Source organism: Bos taurus, chromosome 9 (genome assembly GCF_002263795.3).
Source record: "Bos taurus isolate L1 Dominette 01449 registration number 42190680 breed Hereford chromosome 9, ARS-UCD2.0, whole genome shotgun sequence".
Classification (NCBI taxonomy): Eukaryota; Metazoa; Chordata; class Mammalia; order Artiodactyla; family Bovidae; genus Bos; species Bos taurus.
This window is the reverse complement of record NC_037336.1, coordinates 98,127,359-98,147,164: the sequence shown is the minus strand read 5'-3', so window position 1 is coordinate 98,147,164 and position 19,806 is coordinate 98,127,359. Positions and strand designations below refer to the sequence as shown.

Here is a 19,806-nt window from a genome sequence, read left to right as displayed (position 1 = left end):
TTTTTTTTCAAAGAAATCTGCAAGCTGGACAATACTTTCTAAATCGCTGCAGGCACAGATGTGGATCTGCTTGACAGCTGCATTTCACACTCTGGATCGCTACCCTGGCTTTCTAGTTTGAATCAGTCACTAAGAGTCTGTTTCTGTCCTTGAACTGTCCTTCTCCCCCTGACTTTCCTTTTAAGCTTCTGCACCTCTCCTCTTTGAGCCCCACCTTCTTTTGGTGACGCTGCTCACCTCCATGCGCTCCTGTGGCTGCCGCACATCCTGTTTTGTCTCCTCCACCTGTGGTCAGATTGTGGGGTTGGCTTTAGGCTTTCCAGCATTTCTTCTAGCACATCCTACAGCATCTTTTTATTGGGTGATTCTTTGACACTACATGTGCTGTGTGTTAGACACCATGGAGAGAGAAATTACACATCTACCTCACAGTCTGGCTGTCAGAAACTTTTTACCTTAGTCACAGCTCAAAAAATATTAAGCACAGTCGCTTCCTCTTGTTCCTCTTCATCTGTTTACCAGGAGACCAGTCCTCCACAGGAAAGGAGGACTTCATCACCTCACTGCCCATCCCCTTTCTGCCTTGATTCCTAGGCACTTCTTGTGGGAGCTTCAGACCTTACATTATTGACCTGTCAAAATCCTGGCCAGATGTTTCTACTGCTGCAGTCTGATTTATTATGCCATTTCTCAGAACTGACATCTTAGAAATCTTAAACTTGGCAGGCCCACTCCCTGACAATAAAGTTTTATTTTTTTACCTCCACTCTTTCTTCATTTCCAGTAAGCCAGATATCAAAATTCATCCAGACATCTGTTCTCCAGAGCTGTTGCTATCACCACAATCAAATAATCCTTCTTGACACATCCCCTTCTAAAGGCTTCATTTCATTACGGCCAAGGGTGTCTTCTTTGATCCTTCCAGAATTAAACATTCACTGGAACCCACAATTCCCTCATTTCCATAACTTGCAATAAGTGAACACTCTCTTTTGTGTTTCTGTCACTGAAGCTTTCTACTCTATGTATGTAAAGCTCAGACTTCTTCCATCCTCCTCAACCCATCTCAGAGGAAAAACTTTTCTTATATGTTGCTTCATATTAAGTTGTCTCTTTCCCTGCTGATTTGAAAGTCAAGGTTTTTATCATTTCCATAATTGTACATGTGTCTATTGCTGTAGTTTCTAATACAGTAGTCTTTCTGTATACGAGTGGCTACTATATTATTGTGCTTTTATAATACTTTAATATGTGTTAGGTTTTCCTTTCATTATTTCTCTTTTAAAAATAGCTACTCTCAGATGCTTGTTCCAGATGACTTTAGGACAATATTATTAAGCTTCCCAAAATTATATTGCAGTTTTTTGCTAGAATTGTAATTACAAATTAATTAGAGAATGAATGACTTTAACCAAATTATTTCTCTTATCCTGAAACATAATCTCTTGTCTCTATGATGAACGTGTTTACATTTATCTCTTAATATAGCTTGTACTTTGTTTCTCATCGGTTCTGCCTAGTTATTATTTTACGTATTTTATACTCTTTGTTGATAGTATAAGTGGCATTACTGGGGGTTTCCCTCTAACTTTCAGTGCTCTCTGTGTGTGATTTCACCCAGTCCTATGAATTTGATGACCAGCTCTGTGTAGAATGCTTCCAAATCTACAGTCTGACCTACAGTGCCATATTTCTGTTTTTCTTTCCTCACTCCTTTGTGTTGCAGAGATATATCAAATCTCTGTATTTATAAATAAATTCTTGGGCTTCCCTGGTGCTCCAGTGGTTAAGAATCTGCCTTGCAGTGCAATGGACACTGGTTCAGTCCCTGGTCCTGGAGGATCCCACATGTCGGGGAGCACCTAAGCCCATGCACCTCAACTACTGAGTCAGTGCTCTGAAGCCTGTGAGCTGCAGCTAATGAAGCTCACACATGCTAGGCCCTGTGCTCCACGACAGGAGACGCTGCTGCGATGAGGGGCCCTTGCACCGCAACTACCGGTACTCCCTGTTCGCTACAACTAGAGAAAGCCCACGCACAGCAATGAAGACCCACCATGGCCAAAAAAATAAAAATTAGTAAATAAAATCTCAAGTTTTAAAATAAGTAAATTCTTCTTTTTCTGCCACTCCACGCTGCCCTCCCTCTGTATTACCTATCTTAATTTTATCACTGCTCTAGCAAAACAGCATCAACACTGGGAAGCCCCTGTGGTCTGTCTACCAGTTCTTTTGGCTGGGCCTCCGTAGTTTTTCATGTGTCTGTTTCCTTCCTTCCAGCACCACTGTCTGGTCTTGTTCCAGCCTGTGTTGCTTTGTTCTCTGAGTTTGTCAGTGCTTTGGCCTCTGGTCTCTGTTGCCAACTCTAAACCCAATATTCTTTCTAAAACGATCATAATATGTAAGATACTGATGTCATTACTGGCCCAAGATGACTCTCCTTTGCTCCTTACCTGATGAACCCCAAATGGCAAGCCTGCTAGTTAGTGGAGGTGATGGAATTCCAATGGAGCTATTCCAAATCCTGAAAGATGATGCTGTGAAAGTGCTGCACTCAATATGCCAGCAAATTTGGGAAACTTAGCAGTGGCCACAGGACTGGAAAAGGTCAGTTTTCATTCCAATCCAAAAGAAAGTAATGTCAAAGAATGCTCAAACTACCACACTAATTGCACTCATCTCACACACTAGTAAAGTAATGCTCAAAATTCTCCAAGCCAGGCTTTAGCAATACGTAAACCGTGAACTTCTTGATGTTCAAGCTGGTTTTAGAAAAGGCAGAGGAACCAGAGATCAAATTGCCAACATCTGCTGGATCATCAAAAAAGCAAGAGAGTTCCAGAAAAATATCTATTTCTGCTTTATTGACTATGCCAAACTCTTTGACTGTGTGGGTCACCATAAACTGTGGAAAATTCTGAAAGAGATGGGCATACCAGACCACCTGACCTGCCTCTTGAGAAACCTATATGCAGATCAGGAAGCAACAGTTAGAACTGGACATGGAACAACAGACTGGTTCTAAGTAGGAAAAGGAGTACGTCAAGGGCTGTATATTGTCACCCTGCTTATTTAACTTCTATGCAGAGTACATCATGAGAAATGCTGGACTGGAAGAAGCACAAGCTGGAATCAAGATTGCCAGAAGAAATATCAATAACCTCAGATCTGCAGATGACACCACCCTTATGGCAGAAAGTGAAGAGAAACTCAAAAGCCTCTTGATGAAAGTGAAAGAGGAGAGTGAAAAAGTTGGCTTAAAGCTCAACATTCAGAAAACGAAGATCATGGCATCTGGTCCCATCACTTCATGGGAAATGGATGGGGAAACAGTGGAAACAGTGTCAGACTTTATTTTTCTGGGCTCTAAAATCACTGCAGATGGTGACTGCAGCCATGAAATTAAAAGAGGCTTACTCCTTGGAAGAAAAGTTATGACCAACCTAGGTAGCATATTCAAAAGCAGTGACATTACTTTGCCAACTAAGGTCTGTCTAGTCAAGGCTATGGTTTTTCCTGTGGTCATGTATGGATGTGAGAATTGGACTGTGAAGAAAGCTGAGCACCGAAGAATTGACGCTTTTGAACTGTGGTGTTGGAGAAAACTCTTGAGAGTCCCTTGGACTGCAAGGACATCCAACCAGTCCATTCTAAAAGAGATCGGTCCTGGGTGTTCTTTGGAAGGAATGATGCTAAAGCTGAAACTCCAATACTTTGGCCACCTCATGCAAAGTGTTGACTCATTGGAAAAGACTCTGATGCTGGGAGGGATTGGGGGCAGGAAGAGAAGGGGACGTCAGAGGGTGAGATGGCTGGATGGCATCACTGACTCGATGGACGTGAGTTTGAGTGAACTCCGGGAGTTGGTGATGGACAGGGAGGCCTGGCGTGCTGCGTGCGATTCATGGGGTTTCTAAGAGTCGGACACGAGTGAGAGACTGAACTAAACTGAACTGAACGCACAAAATCCTTCAGAAATTGACCCCAGCACAATATTGTATTTTGTTTTGGGTCACCCTCTACCAACATCTTATCGTTCATTTTCCAGCCCCTATCTGCATGTTTATTTCCAACTCTCAGTTTCTTGACTTCTGTGCTCAATTTTGCCCGAGATGGCTTTCCACCTCAATTTTCCCTATCTTGACACACTCTGACTTCTCTTTCGTATCCCAGTTCCTGAATCACTTTTATTGTGATATCTTTTCTTTCTCCCTTACACCCCTTTCCATCAAATTATTCATCAATTCCTCCTTTCATATCAAAGAACATTGTGCATCCCTCTCTTATGCTACATGTCTCCTGAGTCACTGCTGCCACTGCTGCTGCTAAGTTGCTTCAGTCGTGTCCGACTCTGTGCGACCCCATAGATGGCAGCCCACCAGGTTCCCCCGTCCCTGGGATTCTCCAGGCGAGAACACTGGAGTGGGGTGCCATTGCCTTCTCTGCCTGAGTCACTAGTATATGTTAATGGTTCTGTTTTTCTATTTCCATGAGGTTTTTGAAGGCATTGACTTGAGGGCTTCAGTATTTTTAACATAGGTCTTCATAAATATTGAACTTTGTGAAATAAATGCAACCTGGAAGAACTGAGGGGTATCTTTTGCAGATATCAATAGTTAGGTATAATGGAATTTGACGACACTGAACTCTTCTTGTGTTCTAACACTGAACCTTCAGCACCAAGCGTGGGTTAGCTCATGTTAATCTTATAGCCCTCCTGCAAAGCTATCATAAAATCTTTATTCTACAGGTAGGGAAAGGAGCCTCATAAAGAGTGAGGTATTGATTTCCTGATGATCCTGATACCTGGTGAAGTCAGGATTTGAGTTCTGCTGGCTTAACTCTAAGAGTTTTAACTTTAAACCACGGTCTTCTGTTGTCTCACTTACAGCATATGGTTCCTGAAATGCAGTGCAAACATAGTTGATTCTTGGTATGAGCTCGTTTCTGACTCTGGTTTTCCTCCTTGCTCTGTATGGTTTGCAAGTCTACTCCCCCCCTCCACTTACTTTTATTTGCATTTATTTTTTAATCTATATTTTATCATTCTTTATTATAAGCCTCTTCTGTTTTTGTTTTATTTTGTTTTAAAGTGTGTGATTATAACTTATAAATAGTTAACTCATTTCACTCAGTTAAATTTGTATTGACTGTCTCCTCTGTGCCAAGCATTTCTCTGGGTACTAAAAGTACAGGGGCACATGAGATATGCATGATTTTGCTTCAGAAGGACTTAATGCTGGGGTCAGTGTGTTATGGAACCAAACTTGAACCCACTTGCCTGCATGCAGTAAAGCCAGTGGACTGACACTGCGTTGAGGTGAAGGAAGATGCAGCGTTTATTGCAGGCACCAAGCAAGGGGTCCAGGGCAGCTAGTGCTTAAAACATTTGAAGTCTCCGAACAGTTCTCAGGCGAAGGTTTCTAAAGACAGGGTGAAGGAGGGTTGTTGTGGGGTAGGTGATCAGCTCATGTTCTTCTGATTGGTTGGTGGTGAAGTAATTGGGAGTCACCATCATCAACCTTCTGGTTCCAAAGGGTCTGTGGGCTAGTGCTTATGGGCCAACATATAGTTAAAGTTCTTCCACTTGCTGGGAGTTTCAGTATCTGCAAAACAGCTCACAGGACATGGCTCAGAATATTATCTATAGCCCCTGAGGAGGTGGCTAGATTATTGATATTATAATTTTTTCTTGCTTGACTTTTTTCCTTTCTTTCTGTGTTTCCTCACTTTTCTGATTAAATTTATTCTTTTAAGGTTTCTACAGAGAAAAGGCAGGCAGAGGTCACGGGGAGAGTCCTGTTCTTAGCTACTAGGGCAGTCACATTGCTTAGTGTTTACAAGTTAACGTGTAAGCATTCTGAGAACATTTCTTCAAAAACTGGGACCATAGGAAAAATAAAAGATGCACATTAACTGTATTCAATAAGTATAAAAAGAAAAATGATGACAAAATATATACATACACGTTTATAAATTACTTATTGAATGCCTTGCTCTTAATGAATCAGATTATTTCAAATTTTTCACTCTTCAGCACTATTGCATTGAACATTCCTGTAGCTAGGCCATTGTCCACATCTACAATTTGTTTTTTTAGATAAATTCTAATAAGTGGAGTTACTATGTTACTTTGATGCAGTAATTTCAAGGCAGTTGTATGCATTGCTAAATTATTGGTAAAATATTTATATCTCCACTGTTGATTGTTTTAAAATCAGAAAGAGGCCAGTGCCAAACGCCACAGTAGACGTTGCTAGTGGAGGCTGTCACGTGATTATTTGTATTTCTGTGTTATATATATATATATTTTTTCCCCCTAAACTTTCTTCAATGAAAGCATAAAATAAAAAAGAATGTTGATATTTCTACAAAGTTTCTAAACCTAAAACTTGAAAAAAAAAACCTAAAAAAAGATATTTCTTTTAAAATTTAACGTTGAATCAACTTTGATGAATAACCTAAGATACTTCATATTTTCTTAGAGAGTAGGATATATCAATTTGATATATCTTCTTTAATAGGGTAAAATTTAAACCTGCTTTATCAAAACTTCCAGTCTTATTTTTAATTTGTCTTTGGCAAGTGGTTAATGTCACAAAATTAAAATGAGAGATTCACAGTTCTCCCCCTTACTTTAGTTTAATGGTATTAATTTTACCAGAAAGCCAATATAATAGTCTTAGATCATTTTCTTCATAAAGGTGTGTTTTGGGTTATTTAAATTAAATCTCAAATAAACAATATTTTGGTTTATAAAATTGTATCTTAAGTTATATTTTTCCTGACAAGTAGACAATCTTTAAAAATCGTTTGGATTTTTTTTTAAGTTGAGTGAGACAAAATACAACTGCTTATTTCTATATTGTTTGGAGTGTCTGCCACATCACATTAGTCCTTCTGCTAGATTTTCGGGGCTTCCAGCATCTGGCCTTAATTCTGCTTTTCCACTTCACATCACAGGTACCCACTGCTAGACCAGTCCATGCTCTCACACAGAATCCCGCCTGTCGGTGTCCATACCCTCACCTCCAGGGTCTGCCTAGATGAGCAGTCTCCCTCTTGCTCACCTAACTCTCCTCCCCTTCTGCCCCGCCTTGGCCGCTATATAATTGGACATTTGATTATTTTCTTTTTTTACAGTTCTTAAGCTTGTATATAGTTTTTAAGTGTGTATATATTTCTGATCAGTACACTGCAAAAGTTCAATAAATATTTCTAATATGCTTCATAAATTCTTCTGTGATTTAAAAAATTTAATTACTGCAGAAAGTTTCCAAAGGGCTTGGTTTTTCAGTGTTGACCATCTGGTGATGTCCATGTGTAGAGTCTTCTCTTGTGTTGTTGAAAGAGAGTGTTTGCTATGACCAGTGCGTTCCCTTGGCAAAACTCTATTAGCCTTTATCTGCTTATTCTGTACTCCAAGGCCAAATTTGCCTGTTACTCCAGGTATTTCTTGACTTCCTACTTTTGCATTCCAGTCCCCTTAATGAAAAGAACATCTTATTTGGGTGTTAATTCTAGAAGGTCTTGTAGGTTTTCATAGAACCATTCAACTTCAGCTTTTTCAGTGTTACTTGTTGGGCATAGACTTGGATTACTGCGATATTGAATGGTTTGCCTTGGAAATGAACAGAGATCATTCTGTCGGTTTTGAGATTGCATCCAAGAACTGCATTTTGGACTGTTTTGTTGACCATGATGGCTACTCCATTTATTTAAGGGATTCTTGCCCACAGTAGTAGATATAATGGTCATCTGAGTTAAATTCACGACCTAATGACTGAACAATAATAACAACAACACAATGCAAAGGATGTCGGAAATGTATCTGAGTCCTGCTTCTTCTATTAAGTAGCTTTCTAGTGTTAGATATGGGGCCTGATTTCCTTTATCTGCAAAAGGATTGGATTATACTAGGTCATTCATAAGATTCCTTCTATTGCTTTGAAATACTGTTTGTCTTATATATTCCAGGGTGGATGTGGTGTCCTTCCTGATGTGCTAGCACATCTATAGATGTGCTATAGAACATACTCTATAGAACATAATCAAGATGGAACTTTCATTTTTAATTCTTAGTTTGCTTATAGACTAATATTTCTATCAGTCAAATGTAAATGTTGATCACATGTAGGTTTTAGATGCAGAATATTACAGTTCAGCTAGTTGCTTCAGAAAGTCTGCTGATTTTATTAAATTCCATAGGAAAAATTATTAAAAGTATGATACATTTCATCTCATACTTTCCCCCTTAGCTATAATAATCTTGGAAAAAAATTCTTTTTCTTTCATAAAACTCACATCATTGAAACAGGAAGCTTAGGTCAGTGTCAGAATTTCTTTTTAATTCAGGCCTCATCATTCAGTCTGGGCAAGGTATGGGAGCTTGACTTCTTTGTGTGGTTCTACTGAAGTATTTGTCCTCTATGAAAGCCAATACAGTCAGCAGTGCTGGCATAGATAAAGAGCCACATAAGGTTGTATTTTAGTGGCAAGGCTGTTTTGTGACCATGTTCTGCAGGCAGACTGGAGGTGACAGTATTATTTACTTTTGTTGCTTGGGGTCCAAAGAGAGAATAAATTGCTATTGATTTTTGAGACATTGCAGTGAAGGGTCTGAATGCCTTCAGAAGAGCTGGGTGGCAGGACAGCCAGTGATCATACAGACTGCCTTTGAAAGTGAAAATTCATTTTCTTGTTATTGTCATAAAGATTTTTTTTTCATTCTTAGAGCCAGTTACAAGATGATGTGGCTGTGGGGCTGGTGCTATTATAAATGTTTTCTGTCCCCCCAAAAGAATAGAATTCAGCGCTTTTCACAAGCAGTCTGAAATTGATAAATAGAGTTCTGTGTGTACACTTGCATACATGTGATAACCTGGACTTGGAAGTGAGATTTAATTCTGTTAGTATATTAACCACTTTCCCAAGGACAATTTCAGGTTGTGCCAATATTTGGCAGCACAAAGGAAGGGGATTTGGTTCTTGTCTTATTTTCTTTTAACTTTTATAATGGAAAAGTGCTTCTTAAGGGATGTATTTGCTTTCCTTAGTGATTTTTTAATTTTTTCATCCAGGTACAGTATTAAAGTGCACCTTTTTTTGAATTTGAAAGATAATGAAGACATTCTAAGCATATCCATGCCAGTGACCCATCCTCTACCCTCATACGGTTTATCACTCCTTGAAATGTGTTTGTCTTTAATCACTTGTGATAAAAGCATCCTAAATAAACCACAATCCCATCTTTGGATGGGCTTCTCAGGTGGACTAGTGATAAAGAGAAGGAAATGGCAACCCACTCCAGTGTTCTTGCCTGGAGAATCCCAGGGACGGGGGAGCCTGGTGGGCTGCTGTCTGTGGGGTCGCACAGAGTCGGACACGACTGAAGCGACTTAGCAGCAGCAGTAGCGGTGATAAAGAACCTGCTTAACAGTGCAGGAGAGGTAAGAGACACCGGTTCAGTCCCTGGGTCGAAAAGATCCCTGGAGGAGGAAATGGCAACCCACTGCAGTCTTCTTGCCTGGAGAATCCCATGGACAGAGGAGTCTGGTGGGCTACAGTCCACAGGGTCGCAGAGTTGGACATGACTGAAGCTACTTAGCACACGTGCATGTTGATCATCTTGATAAGACCACCTGTTTTTCTAAGAACCAGCACTGAATGAATGGACTCTAAGTTTTGTGTCAAATATTATTGTTAATAAGCAAAATCTGATAGAAAATCAGATGTGTAAGTTTTACACATACATGTTTGCTTTAAATTTATATTAAAAAATGATGATTTTGTTCTCAGTTGATTTTCTTTAATCAACAACTTCATACAATGTATCTGTCCCTTGTGTATGAAGAGGGAAGTTCCTAAATATACTCTAAGAGGAGTCATCGATTCAGAAAAATTTATCTGGGTTAAAATCCAGATAAATTCATTTATACTCCAGGAAAATAGGATCCTTCTTTATGGTGCCACATCAGGCACAGATACCAAAGGAACAGTGGCCGATTAGCTCATACCATTTACCAGTCAAGTTATTTTTCTTAAATCAATAGCTCACTCCTAATTTAAGACTCTGTGATGGGACTTCCCTGGTGTGCAGTGGTAGGAATCTGCCTGCCAGTGCAGGGGGCATGGGTTTAATCCCTGGTGCCGGGAGATTCCACACGCCCGGTGCAGCTAAGCCCCTGCACCACAACTACTGAGCCTGCGCTCCAGAGCTGGTACTTCACAAGAGAAGCTGCCTCAGTGAGAAGCCTGCACACTGCATCGGGAGAGCAGGCCCTGCGTTTCAGAGCGAGAGAAAGTCCACACACAACCGTAAATGTTAATCAATTAAGAAAAAAAAACAAACTTAAAAAATAGAAGAATCTAGGGTGACTCATGTTTTCAAGTACCTCCCCAAGTACCTCACCTTGGGAAGTGAGAATTATTGGCATCCGAAAATTCCCTGGTGTACAGAAAAGAACTAAGTTTAAGGCTTATAATGGCGTAGATTGGGAAAGAGGTTGCAAATGGGAGTAATTTCCTCAAATTAGGAGGTGATATTATAGTAAGCATATTGTATACAAAGGACAAAGAGTTAAATCTGAATTTCTTAATTCTAAATTTTAGCTTATTATTCAGACCTCTAAATAAAGAGTCTTCTTTGAAGCATAATATTTTTAAACGGAGGGATGTGTAATTCAAGAAGATACAACTTTTAATGTTTTTGACTGTCTTGTTATTATATAATCATTTTATGTTTCCTGATAATTTGTTACTACTAATATATTCAGATGTGAACATATGTAAAAAATATGTTTACTTGATAATACACATCTTTTACTTTCACAAGTAGAAATTTCAAATTTCTAAGATAATGTAGGGTGCCCTTGGCTGTGGAGAGGATGGGATAGCAGGGAAAAAAAAAGCATCGATTTTAGTGGTTTAGAGACTTGAGTGCAAAACTCATTTCTTCCAGCTACTCGTATGAATTAGGTAAATTGTTTAACCTCTTCAGGCCTTAGTGTATCAGATTATGAAATGCTGATATGTATTAACGTCTATCTTAAAATGAAAAGGAAGTCAGCAGTGTAGGTGAAAGTACATTGTTAACATCATCATCACCATCAACCTACCCTCCTAGAGTGAAGTGATTGCTTGGAAAGCAGGTATAGGAGTTGGAGAGAGGCAGCTGAAAGGCTCTGTCTGTTGTATTCTGGCTTCAAGTTTCAAGGCCTATTGTATATTTCTCATTCTACAGTCTGGAGTCACCCTAAGCTGTCGATTGTGACCATCAGGATTTTTCTGCAAGTTGACCAACTTTGGCAGGGTTTAAGGAGCTTAAAGAAATGTTGATAATTTAGGGTAGGCTTCAGGTTGGTGGTTATTCCTACCTTTCAGACTCGATCACAGGAACCAATGCCTCCATTGTGCTGGGTGCAGGCCTCGAGGTCTCGGGGTGCTACAGCTTGAACCTGCACCTGACTCCCCGTCACACCGTTTGCCTCGGTGCTCAAGCTCTGCAGGAACTTGTGTGATGACCACAGCCTGGGCTCTTCATCCATTAGTTAGTTTGACCATGGATGACTCTATACTTGGCAATTAGTATTGTTGATATGGGGCTTCCCTGGTAGCTCAGACAGATACTGTTGGTGTGTTTGTTAGTTGCTCGGTCATGTCTAACTCTTTGTGATCCTATGGACTGTATTCCATCAGGCTTCTCTGTCCATGGAATTCTCCAGGCAAGAATACTGGAGCAGGTTGCCATTTCCTTCTGCAGGGTATCTTCCCGACCCAGGGATCAAACCTGGCCTGCATTGCAGGCAGATTCTTTACTGTCCGAGCCACCAGGGAAGCCCCAAAGAATAGGATATCTATTCATTTACCACATGTAAGTCGGTATATAACTTCTTGAACATTCTATAATTTTATCTGTAAAATGAAATAAGAGTAACTCACAAGGCACTTTATATGGCTTAAATTTGAGATACTTTCAGTGTCTCAAAAAAAGTTAATCTTTTTTCATTTTTATCACAATTCATGTACCTTAACTTGCATTTATTAAATGTATTTTTGAAAGCTTAGCTAAAAGATTGTAAACAGCACTTTGATTGTATCTACTATAGGTATAGATTATATACTTTGTAATTTATCCATTTTAAACTAAAAAAAAATGCTAGCTGACTTGCATCATGATCTACCAAGAAGGAAAACTTATTTTTCATTCTGAACGAAGAAAAGCAAAATGTTCAGGTAGATCTGTCACACACAAAATATAATCTATGCCAATAAAAGGAACTGTTGTATTATCCACTGTTTAGGATTAGCCAGCTTTCTTAATTAGCATGGATAATTGAGGCTTGACAGTTCTTAGTGGTATTATCATGAGTGTCTTTCAGATGCTAATTTACTTTATTGTCCTTGATTAATTTGTAAGTAATTAGATGGAGTTTAGCAGTAACCTGATGTGTTCACTCTTCGTATTAATATAGGTTGAAATTCATAATTCTGAATACCTTGTAACCTCATTTTAATGTTCCACCTGTAAATTCAAATGCTTGTTTACTATAGAAATGAGGATTAGTTGAATCTGGTTGGCCTCATTATATAAGTGCTTACTTGTTAAATTCTAATGTGCAGATTATAGGTACCAGATACCTCATAGTACCAAGAAACCTCTGTATTACTTCCCTGATGTAATGCTTTTAACATAGTTACTAACTAGCTTAAAAATGAGTTTTGTTTTTAAAACTTGACATAATTTTGCAGTTGAGTCTGTACAAAGATTTTAGTTTTTGAAAATAATTAATCCCAAATTTATTTGTGACATAAAAACATTATAGAATGCTGCTGCATGTGAACAGCCTCAATTCACCAGCTGCATTTGGTTATATTCTTATTTCCTCTGCTTCCCTCAGCTTCTAGAACATTTCACCCTACTATGAGTAATCTCCTAAGGGCTGTGTGGAAATTTGTGCTATAACTTGCTCCTAGAAGGAATGGCAACATTATTTGTGTATATATCAGTGTCTTTTTTTTTTTTTCAAATAATGTGGTGTGGTTCACATCTGTTTTCCAAGGAATTATAGGTGCTTTGAAGATTTTATTATTTTCCTGGAATCAGTGGAAAACCCAAGATATTTATTCAAGTGTTAAAATTTATATGCTGTTATGATAATCCTTGGCTTCGCTGGTGGCTCAGATGGTTAAGAATCTGCCTGCAATGCAGGAGACCCGGGTTCAATCCCTGGGTTGGGAAGATCCCCTGGGAAAGGGGATGGCAACCCACTCTAGTATTCTAGCGTGGAGAATCCCATGGAGAGAGGAGCCTGGCGGGCTACAGTCCAGGGGGTTGCAAAGAGTCAGACTTGGCAACTGAACACACACACACCGGGCTATTGTGACTATTGAAAGAATAAATACATGTGGTGACTATTGAAAGAATAAATACATGTGAAATGTTTGGAACTATTCTGACACAGGAAAGGCTGTTTACTAAGAATTAGCTAATAAGAAATATAGACCCCTTGGCTCCTGGGTTGCTCACAGGTGATGAGTTGTAGGGGTGGAGGCACATTTGGGAACAGCTGGATGCTGCATCACTCTGAGGTTGAGTTCTCCTGATGCAGAGTCTTCACTGTTCTTTCATCAACGAGGCCTCTGGTCTCTCCAGTCTCTCCTCTCTGGGCTAGGTTACTCCTCTACCACCCTGTTCCCCAGTCCCAGGCTTTGGAACAGAAAAACTCAGCAAGTGTACATCTGAATCTTTTCTGCTTCACATTTAACTAATTGTTTCTCTTAGCCTCTGATTCTACCTTAAAAAAATGCATGAGAATAGAGAACATATCTAATACACAGATATGCATAAATGGTTACTTCGGCCATACCTAACAACCTGAATTTCCTGCATATAGGCCTCTAGGACACAGGAAACATCAAGTGTCCCAGGGAAGAACTTGGGATCCCTTTGTTTCTAGTAAAGAAGTCTGTGTTCAGGTTCTCCTCTGTGCCCAAATCATGCCACTGCTGGTTCCCTAATCAACACAAAGTATCCTCTGTCTGTGGGAGTGCCACGCCTCTGCACTGATTTGTTTTTCCCAGTATTACTTCGTTGTGTTTATTCTTGTTTCCACCTGATTTTATTCTGTTCAGCTGGCTGCTGTGTTTAGGCATGAGATTTTCCACAAATGTTTCATTAGAAACTTGTTCTTTGAGCTTCTGACACAATATTATAAGAAACTCAAATCAGGACTGGTCAGTGCTAACCATTCTCTTTTCTTAGTTGAATGTTGTTGTTCAGCCCTGAGAATTCTTAGAGCTCATCTCTTTTTCAGTTTGAAAGTCAACAGGTGAGAACCAAATCCTGGAACACCAATTGGATACAATAGAAAGATACGCATTTCTTAATTTGAGGCTGTACATAGTTTGAAGCTGACCACATTAAAATCAGTGAACAAATGGCAAAATTTTCATTTATTTTTATGGCTAAGTGGTATTCCACTGTGTGTGTGTATGTTTGTGTGTATATATATATATATCTCCATACCTACATATATGTAGATGTATGTCACAACTTCCTTGTCCATTCATATGTTAGTGGACACTTAGATAATTTCCATACCTTGGCAATTACAAATAATGCTGCTATAAACATTGGACTATGAACACAGACGTGCTTGTATCTTTTTGAATTCATGTTTTTATTTTTTCAGCTATATAACCAGAAGTAGGATTGCTGGGTCATTTATAGTTTTATTTTTAGATTTTTGAGAAACTTCCATACGGTTTTCCACAGTGGATGAACCAATTTACATTCTCAACAATGCTGTATGAGGATTCTCTTATCTCTACATCTTTACCAACATTTGTTTTTGTTTTTGATGATAGGTGTGAGGTGATATTTTACCGTGGTTTTGATTTGCTTTTCCTCCATGATTTGCAAAGTTGAGCATCTTTTCACGTGCCTCTTGGCCATCTGCATTTCCTCTTTGGAAAAATGTCTATTCTGTTCTTCTGTCAATTGTTTAATTGGGTTGTTTGGTTTCTTTGATTTGAGTTGTATGAGCTATTTGTTGATGTTGGGTATTAACCTCTTACCAGTCATATAATTTGCAAATATTTTCTTCCGTTCAGTAACTTGTCTTTTCATTTTGAGAATGATTTACAAACTGACCTCAGCAATCAGCAATATTATCCAAAAAACAAAGACACACACTGAAATATACATATCTCCAAAAAGACAGAACAAGAGGTCCTACAGCTTTGTTTTCCAAGCTTAGTTATGAATCAGATATCACAGTACAAAACTCACGAGTTGTAACCAGTGGTTGGAATAAGATTTTAAAAGGCTCTGTCACACTCCCACACACACACTTTTTTTTTCTTTTTGTTTCAGGAATTAGAGATGGTCTAGATAAGTGATCCAGAGAGCTCTGGTCTAAAGGTATAGGAGTTATTTCCTCAGGGCAAGAATTCTTAATGAGGTTTTTTTTTTTTCCTTTAAGATTTCTCTGAAGTCTAAAGAATATTTTGACCATATTGTCAAAAATTGTATTTTTCTGTGGTCGTAGGTTTATAGCCAAAATTTAGAGCAGATAGTGCTCAACTTGGCCCTGATAGCAAGGGCAGGTTAGCCCCAGCAGGGATTGTCCCTCTGGGGATAGAGGTCTTAGGTTGATCAGCCCCAGGCTGTTGATTACAGGAGGGAGTCCGGGACATAAGGGAACTTCAGTCCATTTTCCTATCCTATGTCAATAAAGATCTAATATTTTTAGGCCATTTTTCTTATCATTGGATCATAGCTATAGATTGACTAGTCATCTAAAAACATTTTTTTTCCAAGGGGTTCCCAGGTAGGGTGTGGAACCTTAGAGTAAGCAATTCCCATATTAGCTCCAACAATTTGTACTAGATGTCTGGACGCTCAAACCAAACCAACAAAACTAAACCAAGCCAGAACTTCACCAGCTGGGAGTCACCTTCCAAATGAAACAAAAGGCAAAGAGATGCCCAGAAATCAAAAGCCAAGTGGCATAAATGCCAAACGTGACTTCTCAGTCCCACTAGACCTGTGACCTGGCAGAGTCGGTGTTAGCAGCCTTTTCTAGTTCTGATATAGTTTCAAGTAATTTCTTGGTTTCCTGCAAAGAAAGTATTGTTTCCTCTTTTAGAACCTTCTAGATACCAATCAAAGTAAGCACTGCCGGCCTTTTCTCATTGTGTGTGCAAAAATATCAACCTTGGAATATCAAAAGAACCCCAATTTGACCATTTTAGGTTGAGATCTCTTTTAGCATATTTTCTGCAATTAACTAGGTACTTGCAAGTTCGAGCTCCGTACGTATTGCATGAGTCCAGCTGGAGTGTTAGTCAGAGGCTGGCTTTCTGATACCACTTTGTTTCTGTTTTTGAGAGATTCTGTTTCCCATTTTAAGCTGAATTTGTCAAGAATAAAAATCACCAGTGAACTTGTGTAGCGGGCCCATGTGCTGCTTGTGAGCTTAACTCCTCCAGGAGTCACACCAGAGTCGTTTCAGCTCATCTTAAACATATCTCGGATTCTGCCTCGGAAAATCTAAGACCACTGTGGCTGCTCAGGTCGCTGAATGGCCAGTCCTTATGTGCGAACCCCGGATGAACAAGTATTTCAATTAATGAGTGGGTTTCCCTATGGGACCACTGCACAGTATGAGGACTAGACCTCCATCATTCCCGTAAATTTCTCAGTCACCTGAGAAAATCTAAACTGGCTGGGAGGAATCTTGTCCTTTTCCTTCGGAGCAAAGCTCTCATAGATTCTCCTCATTTTTAACCCTGGCAAATTCTACAATGGCAGTCAAATTGAGGAAAAGTGTCAGATCAGCCTCTCAACCACTCAGTCAAGATCATTCAGTTCCCTAAAACGGTGCGACCTTGGCATATTTCAGCCAAGCCCTGGGTATTCCTCAGTATTTTTCCTAATCCAGCCCCCAGCCCAATACCTTTCCACTGGGTGGGTAATTCCCCAGGCATCTTTCAGCCAACCCCTCACCCAATATCTTTTGACTGGGTGAGAATTTCTCGATATCTTTCAACCAAGTCCCACTCAGTGTTTAGACCCATGAGTGGGTATGCCTCGGATGTTTCACCCGCCCGCTCTGCCCCCCGGTATCTTTCCTACTGGGAGGGGGCAGGTAACCTGCTCCACCGCCAAATGAAACTCAGAATCTCAACCAATACGGGAGATTGGAGAACCAGGAGAGACTTACCCAGATTTGTCTGCACTCGCTGAGGAGGCGGATGGGCGCGAGGGGCCGCTGCTGGTACCAAAGCTCTGGTTCTTTGTGGAGTCCAGTGAAGGAAGGAAGTCCACTCTGGGTCGCTTCGTCAGTCGTCATAACTGTCGACTAAAAAAAGATGCACAACTTGAGAGTTGCGAGTTAAGTTTTATTTGAGGAAAAATGAGGACTGCAGCCTGGGAGGCAGCATCTCAGATAGCTCTGAGAGACTGCTCCAAAGCAGCAGTGGGGGAAGGCCACTGTGTTAGGTTTCGGTGAAGCGGGAGTTCAATACCATTAGGCACTCATTTTATAAAAGGTTTTTTGTTAGTCATGAGGATCTGATGTCATCATGAAGGGATTTATTGCTTTTCTTTGTTCAGTTCAGTTGCTTAGTCCTGTCTGACTCTTTGAGACCCCGTGGACTGCAGCACTCCAGGCTTCCCTGTCCATCACCAGTTCCCAGAGCTTGCTCAAACTCATGTCCATTGAGTCAGTGATACCATCCAACCATCTCATCCTCTGTCATCCCCTTCTCCTCCTGCCTTCAGTCTTTCCCAGCATCAGAGTCTTTTCCGATGAGTCAGTTCTTCGCCTCAGGTGGCAAACTATTGGGGCTTCAGCTTTAGCATCAGTCCTTCCAATGGATATTTAGGACTGATTTCCTTTGGGATTGACTGGTTGGATCTCCTTGCCGTCCAAGGGACTCTCAAGAGTCTTCTCCAGTATCGAAGTTCAAAAGCATCAATTCTTCAGCTCTTAGCCTTCTTTATGGTCCAGCTCTCACATCTGTATATGACTACTGGAAAAATCTTTCAGTTCAGTTGCTCAGTCCTGAACCCCATTGGCTGCAGCATGCCAGGCTTCCCAGTCCATCACAAACTCCAAGGAGGAAGCGTCTTTTAATTTTATGGCTGCAGTTACCATCTGCAGTGATTTTGAAGCCCAGGAAAATAAAATCTCTCACTGTTTCCATTATTTCCCCATCTATTTGCCATGAAGTGATGGGACTGGATGCTTCTCTAGATGTGAGGTGATGCAAGGATTGAGATCATAGAATCTGTTCCTAGAAACATCCAACTATCTGAAGACCTGTCCCACCAGATTCCCTGGAGCACAGAGCGCCTCCCTCCACCCTGAACTCCCTCAGGGATTGTTGAAGGTCAACAGCTATAGCAGCACAGCATCAATCTCCTTAGAAAGGAAGTGAAAGCAAAAGTGTAGTCACTCAGTCGTGTCCAACTCTTTGCAACCCCATGGACTGTAGCCCACCAGGCTCCTCTGTCCATGGGATTTTCCAGGCAATAGTACTGGAGTGGATTGCCATTTCCTTCTCCAGGGGATCTTCCTGACCCAGGGATCGAACCCCGGTCTCCTGCATTGTAGACAGGTGCTTTACTGTCTGAGCCACCAGAGGCAGGTGGCAAATGCCTTTGTTGTTCAGTTCAGTTCAGTTGCTCAGTCATGTCCGACTCTTTGCAACCCCATGGACTGCAGCATGCCAGGCCTCCCTGTCCATCACCAACTCCCTGAGTTTACTCAAACTCATGTCCATCGTGTCGGTGATGCCATCCAACCATCTCATCCTCTGTCATCCCCTTTTCCTCCCTCCTTCAATCTTTCCCAGCATCATGGTCTTTTCCGATGAGTCAGTTCTTCGCATCAGGGGGCCAAACTATTGGAGTTTCAGCTTCAGCATCAGCTCGGTTACTATCATTTAAAGCTTATGAAAGTTGTTAAGGCTTCAATATGGCCAGTTACATCCTCCAACCCCAATGAAGGCACACACACACACACACAAAGCTGCTAAATGGTCATACCAGTAGAATACAGATCTTTGACCCATTGGGATCATACCAGTGGTAGATTGGTTAGGGTTACCTCTAATTTTTTTAACATGTATGACCTTAAATTCATGGGAATCCCAGTTTACACTTTTGTATCCATCCCTGTAGATGTCAAGTCCATACATTAGTGCCACAAATCCACTGAGTTCCATACCAATCAGTCTAAGTGTAATAATAGGCATAGTTCATAAAGCACCCAGCCTTGTCTCATAATTACCAGGTTGATAATTTTTAGTATGATTTAACTATTTCCAACATAGAAGAGTTTTTAAACTTAAATAATTGTAGCCTGGTGTTAACTATGTATATCCTCCCCATAACTGTGGGAGTTTTCCTTTTAATAGATGAGAGGCTAATTTTTTTTATTGAGATTTAGCTTGTCACTCCAGTTGAGTTTGAATGACTCTAAGAGAAAGCTTAAATCTATGGCCAGCATCAGAGCAGGTATTATTAATTGGCCAGATGAGAGGATCCCATCTATTAATATCATGAATAAATAGAATAGGACTGGACACTCATCTAAATAAATTTCCTAGAGGGTATCCAATCAGAGCCCTAGAGATCCAACCCACCAAGCCCTACCCAATCCGCCAAGGTAACCCAGAAGTAGTAGATACAGGTAGTTGGTCACAGCCCAACAGTTGGATTGAGTTTTAAAGTAGCATAGAATCATGTCCCTGATAGAAAACATTTGATTGATAGGCACAGGACCGAGGGTTCAG

At 40.3% G+C, this 19,806-nt stretch overlaps 1 protein-coding gene and 1 long non-coding RNA gene across 6 annotated transcripts in view; one reads left to right on the top strand and one right to left on the bottom strand.

Moving 5' to 3' along the window:
* PRKN (parkin RBR E3 ubiquitin protein ligase) overlaps positions 1-19,806 on the top strand; it is a 1,234,790-nt gene that overhangs the window by 45,430 nt on the left and 1,169,554 nt on the right. The window lies entirely within an intron of this gene.
* LOC132346164 (uncharacterized) overlaps positions 1-19,806 on the bottom strand; it is a 35,322-nt gene that overhangs the window by 15,277 nt on the left and 239 nt on the right. The window contains exon 2 of the long non-coding RNA XR_009495923.1: positions 17,229-17,366. This is a non-coding gene — a long non-coding RNA (uncharacterized lncRNA). The remainder of the gene's footprint in view (positions 1-17,228; positions 17,367-19,806) is intronic.